This window comes from Panthera pardus, unplaced genomic scaffold, assembly GCF_024362965.1.
Source record: "Panthera pardus isolate Hobbes unplaced genomic scaffold, ASM2436296v1 HiC_scaffold_16, whole genome shotgun sequence".
In the NCBI taxonomy this organism is placed as follows: Eukaryota; Metazoa; Chordata; class Mammalia; order Carnivora; family Felidae; genus Panthera; species Panthera pardus.
Window position 1 is genome coordinate 154981287 of NW_026526721.1, and position 8368 is coordinate 154989654.

Sequence of the window (8368 nt, forward strand, 5' to 3'; positions counted from 1 at the left end):
CCCACTTCAGGGTCTCTGCTGTCAGCACAAAGCCCACTTGGGATCCCCCGTCTCCCTCTCTCTCACCCCTCCCCCACTCACTCGCGCACGCGCGCTCTCTCTCTCTCTCTCTCAAAAATAAATAAACACTTTTTAAAACTTTTTAAATAAATAAATGAAGTGTAAATCCATCTAAAACACCCTTGCAGAAACCCCCAGAATAATGTTGACCAAATATCTGGGCACCCCGTGGCCCAGTCAAGCTGGCACATAAATTAACCACCAGAATGGCACCACCAGCTACTGAGATGAGGAAGCTGGGAGAAGCGGGCTTGTGGGCTAAGGTGATGAGTTCAGAAGGCACAAGGCCCAGTGGACAGAGGGCACCCTGGTCACGCCCAAGGTCCCCGGGACTCCTGAGCAGGGAGGGTTGGTTTCTTCCATTGCAACAGTCATTCCATCATTAGGTCGTGGTGTGACCCTAACACCACGGCAGCCACAGAAGGGACCAAGGACAAGCAGGTGGCACAGCCCCCACCCTGACAGACTTCGAAAATCTCATTAGAGGGAATAAAATGGAATACAAGGAGAATGGACCCCAAGTGGACCAATGAAGGAGACCCTAGGGCTGCCCTTCCGAAGCAGCTTTCCACCACAGCTGTGGGCAGCCTGATGCCAGGACTGTCCTGCCCAACGGCCCATGGGCCTGTGTGCCACATGTAAGGCCCTTTGGGGTCTGGGACCTATCTGCCTACTCTAGACCCACCGTCCCTTCTCCACCCTTCCAAGGAGGGACACCAGGGAAAAGGCAGCACTTAAGAGAGCATGGCCTTTGCCTTAAGGCTGCCTGGAATCACATCTCTGCCCCACTGGTTATGGGCTTCTCTCCCTGGGCAAGTCACCGAACCATTCCTGGCCTCCTCGTCTATGAGGGGGCAATAGAACAAGACAGACTTGCATGTGGTGGGAATCGACTGAAGCAATGCTTAGCAAAGTGCCCGGTACTTGGCGAGTAGGAAGTGTTAAGTCCCACCATTAGATTACTGCTAACATCATTATCGTCACCAGGGACTTTAAAGTCCAACAGCCCTGTCAAGTCCACTCCTTATCAACTACTTAGTAGCTATGAATCTTGGATATGTCACTTAACCTCTCTGGGCCCCAGTTCCTGAACTGTGAAAGGGGACACTGTGTCTTACATCTCAGGGATACTGTGAGGCCCGAAAGTGACGAAGCAGAGAAAATGCCTAGAACGTTCCCTGGACCGAGGTAAATGAGCAATACGTTTTAACCAGGAGGAGCATAGTGGTGTGCTGGTATTCACAATGGGCCACGCTGGGCCGTGCCATTCGGCACCTTTGTGACTTTCCTGTCACAGAAAATGGCCGTGTCCGTCTTCCAACCGTCCATTCATCTTGTGGTGCCCGCTCATGCCCCTATTCCCCTGGAAACTTCCGCGATCCCCACCCCGCTTGGCCCGCCAGCCCCTCTCGGGTTCACCTGCTGTCTTGAGTATGCCTTTACCACTGCCCGTGTCTCTCCACACGGGGGGTACCTGCTTGCATGTCCAATTTCCATGAGTGCCCCCCACGGGGCCTGGAACAGAGCAGGAGTTCAGTAAATATGGGCAACACCGAGCAACCCCAGAGAACCTCCTGGACTCAGGTCCACAGCTGCAGGGTGCACCGCTCCCCGGACACGTGGGTCCCTGAGACAAGGGTGGAGAGACCCTGAGACACCTTCTTCTCCCCGCCACCCCCCCACCCCCTTCCCTCCAGCCTCCCCTGGGGCCTCCCCGGGACAGAAAGAGGGGAGCCATAAAAAAGCCAGACGACCTGCAGGTGTGGATATGCCAGTGGGCCTTCTTCTCTCCTGCTAAGTGGCCCAAGTTTGCGGGTTTCCTGAGGCTCCAGCCCAATCTTTAATGACTTGGCAAGAAAAGATTTCTCAGCCTGGCTTGCCGCTCCTGCCAGAGTCAAATTAAAAAAAAAAAAAAAAAAAAAAAGGCTAAATGGCATCTCTCCGTTCCACAAGGCAGGAGGGTCGCGCGGGGCCTGCCGTGGTAGATAACACGCCAGCAGGCCCGGACTCGTGTGAACCCGAGCGCACCTTCCTGCCACCTGCACACCCGGTAATTGGCCAGGTCTCTCCAAGTGGGCCCTGTCCCCTGTGCTAATGGCCTCACAGCCCGGCACCAGCAACGGCTCCGTGCACTCTACGCGGTGCTGTCTGCAAGGGCTCTCCAGGCTCTCCTCCAGCGTTAATTCAAAGTTCCTCATGTCCACGCAGGCCCCGGGAGGGAGGCCTGGAAGCTGCAGCCTGACACGAGAAGCCACCCACCTGTCCTATTAAGTGTCTTGTCGAACGGCTGCCCGTGGGCGGGAGGGATGAGCTGGGCGGGAGGGGGCAGAGAGGTGTTCGCTGTTCTCTCCCTGGGAAACCCGGAGCAGAAGGGCAACGGCTCCTTCGCTCACTCACTCTTTGGAAGTTTACCGAGCACTCACTATACGCCTCGTTCTGTATCGGGTGCTGGACCCCCAGCGGCGAGCTGAGCAGACACGGCCCCTGTTCGCTCTCGGGGGTCCATGCTGGTGGTGGGCCCGGATCTGAATCGAGGAGTCACAACGGCGAGAGCTTAATGATGCTCCGCAAAGGTGCTCCAGGCTCAGAGCGACGGGTGCAGGCGGCTCACGCGGAGTCAGGAACAAGGGTTCCTCTTGTCCAGAGATGCTTAGAAGGCACTTAATGAAATTATATACATGCTTAGGCTGCTTTCATCCTCGTTAAAACAAATTTAAAAAAAAGGAACCATCTTACTATCTTACAAGCCTTAGAAACTTCTAGTTGCCCCTGATATTCATCCTTTCCTTCTACAGTAACTCAACACCTGATTATTAGCTGGGTACTTGGCTACCTCGGCTAGCAACCACATTCTCTCCGCTGGTTTGAGTATGTAACTCAGTTCTCCACGATGCGACAGAAGCAAAAATGGTCTGAGCAACTTCTGGGACATTTGGCAAAGACCGTGTCCATTTTATTCCCTTCCCTCCTTCCGGCTCGTGGAAGAGCGGGCACCGCTCCTGGTGCGGGGGCAGCCGCCTTGGGCCACAAGTGGGAAAAGGACCCTGAAGATTATGAAACCGCAATTAATCCTAAGTTAAACAGAACGTTGTACCCGCAGGTGGGGCGCCTCAAGCAAAACGTAAAACGAAACACTGTCCAAGTGGGATTGGGACAACAGCGGATGGGAAGGATGCAGACGTGATACTGCAGCACATCTGAAATGCACATATTTTCCCCATTTTAACATCTCTGAAATTGATTTGCATCTCACAGCTGAGAACATATTACAATTGCTATGGGCCATTTTCTACGTTGTGACCGTGTTGAATAAAATGTGCAGAGCGATCACTCACATCTTACGTACAACATGGTACCACGGGCTGGTCATCTGACGATTCTGGACATTCCACGCAAAGCTCTTGGGTAGGCCGTCACCGGGGGAAGACAAACAGCCTGCCAGTGGAGATGACGCATTGGGGAAATTTCCAAATTTTGGTGGGCATCAACTGCCTTTCTTTTTCTTTCACCCAACGTTACAAGAGAGGTGAACTCAGTCTAGAGACAATCACAGAGATGGGAAGGGACATAATTCTGCTAAGAAAGGGACTCTCTGTCTGTGGCCAGCAATCTATCTGATTGGGAGTCTAGTACCTCTAAAAATTTTTTTTTTACTTTAGAGATGGACAAAGGGCATGAGCAGGGGAGATGGGAAGAGGGAGAGAAAGAGAGAATCTCAAGCAGTCTCCATGCTCAGCACGGAGCCCAACTCGGGGCTCAATCTCACGACCTTGGGCTCATGACCTTAGCCAAAATCAAGAGTCAGAGGCTCAACCAACTAAGCCACCCAGATGACACCAGGAGCACTTTTATGACCTTGAAGAATAAAAGACAAGGAAGAAAGTCCAGGCAGGCCTGGGGACTTCAAGAGACAATGACCAGAGACATTTTCCCCAGGGAACAGAAGCAGGTGATCCGAATGAACCAACCATAAAATGTGTTCTATGGCCAGAAAAGAGGACATTTGCCATTACAGCCCAGTGTTATCTCTGTCATCGACCAATGTCTACAGAATTTCCCACTTTCCCTTTTCTAGATGGAGTTTGGGTTGTGTGATTCTCCTGTGTCCACTGAGTCATATATATTGGCCATGTTGTGACTAGATCATTTTCTTTTTAGTTTAAAGACCACCAGATCGAGGAAAGCCTGTTGTGATCTGATGGACAGAACTGTGCATTATCCTGAGATCCCGGCCTTTGACCCAGATGCAGGATTCAAATGGGACTCTGTTCTCTTCAGGGGATGGGTAAGTAGGTTCTACATAAGGAAAAGGCATGCAGATACTTGGCTATCACAGAAGCCACTAATGATGGATGTGTCCCTAATGTAACAAATCTATCTCAAGTTTTTTAAAACCAGACCCATGTTTAATGGAAAAAAACAAGAAACCTCTTATTAAAGCCCAGGACAAAACAAAAACGTCCACCATCACTCTTATTATTAACATAGTTCTGGAAATACTAACCAATGCAAATCAACAATAAACAGAAATAGTTTTAAATATTTACAAAAAAATTTTTTTAATGGAGGCAAAGTTATCAATATTTGGACTTGGTGTGATTAGCAACTAATAAAAGTCCAAGAGAATTAAACGAAAATCTATTGCAAACATCTATGAAATGAGAATGGATTTATGCCGTATAAATCTATTACGAGTAAGAAGTCCAGTAGGTTGACTAGGTACAAAATAATACAGAGAATTTAATAATAGCCAGTGAGAAGGGATCCACAAAGAAAAATCTCATGTGCAATAACCAAAAAGGATAAAATACATAGAAATAACCCAATATGTGAAAAGTCTACGTGAAGAAAATTTAAATCACCCCTGAGGGACACAAACAAATACCTTAATATGGAAAGGTATACTATATCCTTAAATAGAAAATGCCTCACACACACACACACATACATACAAAAAAAAAAAGAAGAAGAAGAAGAAGCAAAATTCTTCCAGAAAAGTCTTGTTTTCAAAAGCACTGTAAGGAGCACCTGGGTGGCTCAGTCAGCTAAGCATCTGACCCCAGCTCAGGTCATGATCACGCATTCGTGAGTTCAAGCCCTGCGTTGGGCTCCAAGCCTGCTTGGGATTCTTACTCTCTCCCTCTCTCCCTCTGCCCCCCCCGCCCTGCTCAAGTTTTCTCTGTGTCTCTCAAAATAAATAAACTAAAAAAATAAATAAATAAAAGAAAGCACTGTAAGAAGACAGCCAAAAATGAAGATATATTCCAATACTATAGGAATTAAAATAACAAGGTACTGGTGTCTGAAAGGACAGACAGATCAAAGGAACAGAATTTCAAATCCAAATAGAGATCCATGAAGAAACGTGAGTGTACGTGAACACTTCACATAGGATAAAGATGTTTTGAATCGGTAAGAAAAAAGGTTTCTTCGACAAAATAATGTTGGGAAAACTGAATAACCAGACAGCAGCCTGCCATGTTACAAACACAGCAAAACTTTGGTTTGCAAGCATAATTCGCTCTGCAAACATGCTTGTAATCCAAAGCACTAGTATATCAAAGTGAATTTCCCCATAAGAAATAACAGAAACTCGGATGATTCATTCCACAACTCAAAAACATTCAGATAAAAATGATTACAATACAGTAACACCATCTTACTGCCTTACAAACCTTTAGAAACTGTTAGTTGTCCCTGATTCACACGAGCTGTCTGTCACCAGTGGTCCTGCGTGGCCTCCACAACAAAGGTCAAAGGCACTCAGGACCCCACCCTGCTTTTCACCCTGGTCTTGCTTTGGCTCGCTCCCTGCCCCACAGCACCCCCATTATCTGGGATGAAACGCCTTGTGCTTACGGGAATCCACTCTTCACAACTGTTGTGCCGCTGACTCATTTTTCAAATCTAGACCCAGCCATCACCTTTCGGCTGCCTTGCCTTACACAGCACACATCCCCCACCCACATCCCTCCGGGGCGCAAGTCCGAGCCCCAGATCCTTCACACACACCACTACCGAAGCTGAAAATTCCAGTCGTGTTCACCGTTGTGGGTCTCCTCTCCTGGACTGCCAACAAATGTGTCTGCTGCGTCCCTCCAACCAGGGCAGAGGGATGCCGCATAGAAAGGGTTCCCCAATGAGCGAAGATCTCCCAAGCCTGCTCAATTTTTAAGCATTTTTCTAACGCCAAGAATGGTAAAATCATCAAGAGGAATGTGATGGTCATAGCGATGGCATATAATGTCCCCAAACATGCGAATCATGAAGGCTTCACAGAGCCAGTCATTCTGGTATTCAACAACATGGTGCTTTCCTGCAAAAAGGGCCCACGTTATTCTCTTCCCTGTAGAGTTACCTCTTTTCATTGTGATTTTGCAGCACGTTCCATCCGGAGGTGGGGTCTGTCTCCTCGTCCTTGAGTCCGACCTTGGGACATGATTTGGGCAGTTCAGTGTGCCAGAAGGAGGCCTTGCGTGTCTTTTTTTTTTTTAAGAAGATTCTCTTAAAGAGAGAAATAAGTTTTTAAAGGCTAGAAACTTTTATTTTTAGGGTGTAGGAGGCATTTCCCATCATAATTTTGTTCCCCCTCAACTTGAGCCATCTCATGGACCACCATTTGAGTTTTCTTCAACATTTCAGGCTCATTTTTATCTCGGTCTGATGTTTATAGAATTCTATGTCTTCTTCACAATTCAAGTGGATGGATTGTAAGAGGAATAGAAATTGTGACCTCGTATGGATAAATAGCGTTTGGAGAGGGGTCAGCATCCAGCAGCTCTGCTCCTAGAGCTCCTATTAGAACTTTCAGACAGCTGGGATGTCCCTGTGTCCTAAAGATTGACAGAGTAATACCTTGTATATCTTGTATTCATGGGTTGACCCATGAAACCGAAGACCTGTCATAGGTCGAGGCACATGTGTCAGAGCTCTGTTCTCTTCCTCAAGCCTCAACACTTACACAGCCAGTGCTGTGAGAAGAGTTACCCAGCCCAGATCTGGTATCAAGCTGGCGTGTGTGTATGTGTGTGTGTATGTGTGTGTACGTGTGTGTGTGTGTGTGTGTGTGTGTAAGGATTCCTCCACCTACTTAATGAACACATCCATCACCTCACATTTTGTGTGTGTGTGAACATTTAAGTTCTACTCTTCTAGCAAATTTCAAGTTTACCATACAGGGATATCAACTATAACCATCATGTTTTACATTGTACCCTCAGATCTTAATCATCTTATAGCTGAAAATCTGCACCCGTTTACCAATCTCTCCTTATTTCCCTCATCTCCCCCCGTCCCTGGCAACTATTTCTCGACTCCCTGTCTCTATGAGTTTGACTTTGTTTTTTATTTCACACGTAAGCAATACCATGCAATATTTGCCTTGCACCGTCTGGCTTATGCCCTCAAGGTCCATCCATTTGTTGCAAAGAGTAGGATGTCTTCTTTCTCGTGGCGGAACAATATTCCGTTGTAGCCACATACCACGTGTTCTTTCTCCATCCATTCATTGATGGCAACGTAGGTTGTTTCCATATCTGGACTATTGTGAATAATGCTGCAATGAACACGAAAATGCAGGTATCTCTTCCAGATCCTGCTTTCATTTCCTCTTGATATATATCCAGAGGCGGGATTCCAGGATCATATTGGAGCTCTATTTAAAAAAAAAATTTTTTTAAGGAATCTCCACACTGTTCCCCATAGTTGGACCAGTTTACATTCCCACCAACGGTGCACAGGGGGGTCCTTTTCTCCACATCTTCGTTAACACTGTTACCTCCTATCTTTTTGATGATAGCCCTTCTAACAGGTGTGAGGTCATATCTCACTGTGGTTTTGATTTACATTTCCCTAGTGATTAGTGAGCATATTTTCAGCAACTTATTGGCCACGCGGATGTCTTCTTTGGAAAATTTTCTTTTCAGTTCCTCTGCCTACCTTTTAATCGGGCTGTTTGTTCATTTGTTTGTTTGCTTTTGCTATCGAATTGTATGAGCTCTTTATATATTTTGGGTATTAACCCTTTATCAAATGTATAATTTGAAAACGTTTTCACCCATTCTGTAGGCTACCTTTTCATTGTGTGGATGGTTTCCTTTGTTGTGTTCAGCTTTTTAGTCTGATATGGTCCCACTGTCAATTTTTGCTTGTGGTGTCAAATCCAAAAACTCATCACCAAGACTGATATCAAGAATCTTCCTGCTTATGGAGTCTTATGGCTTCAGGTCTTATATTCAAGTCTTCAATCCATTTCGAGTTGATTTTTTTATGGTGTAAAACAGTGCTCCAATTTCATTCCTTTGCATGT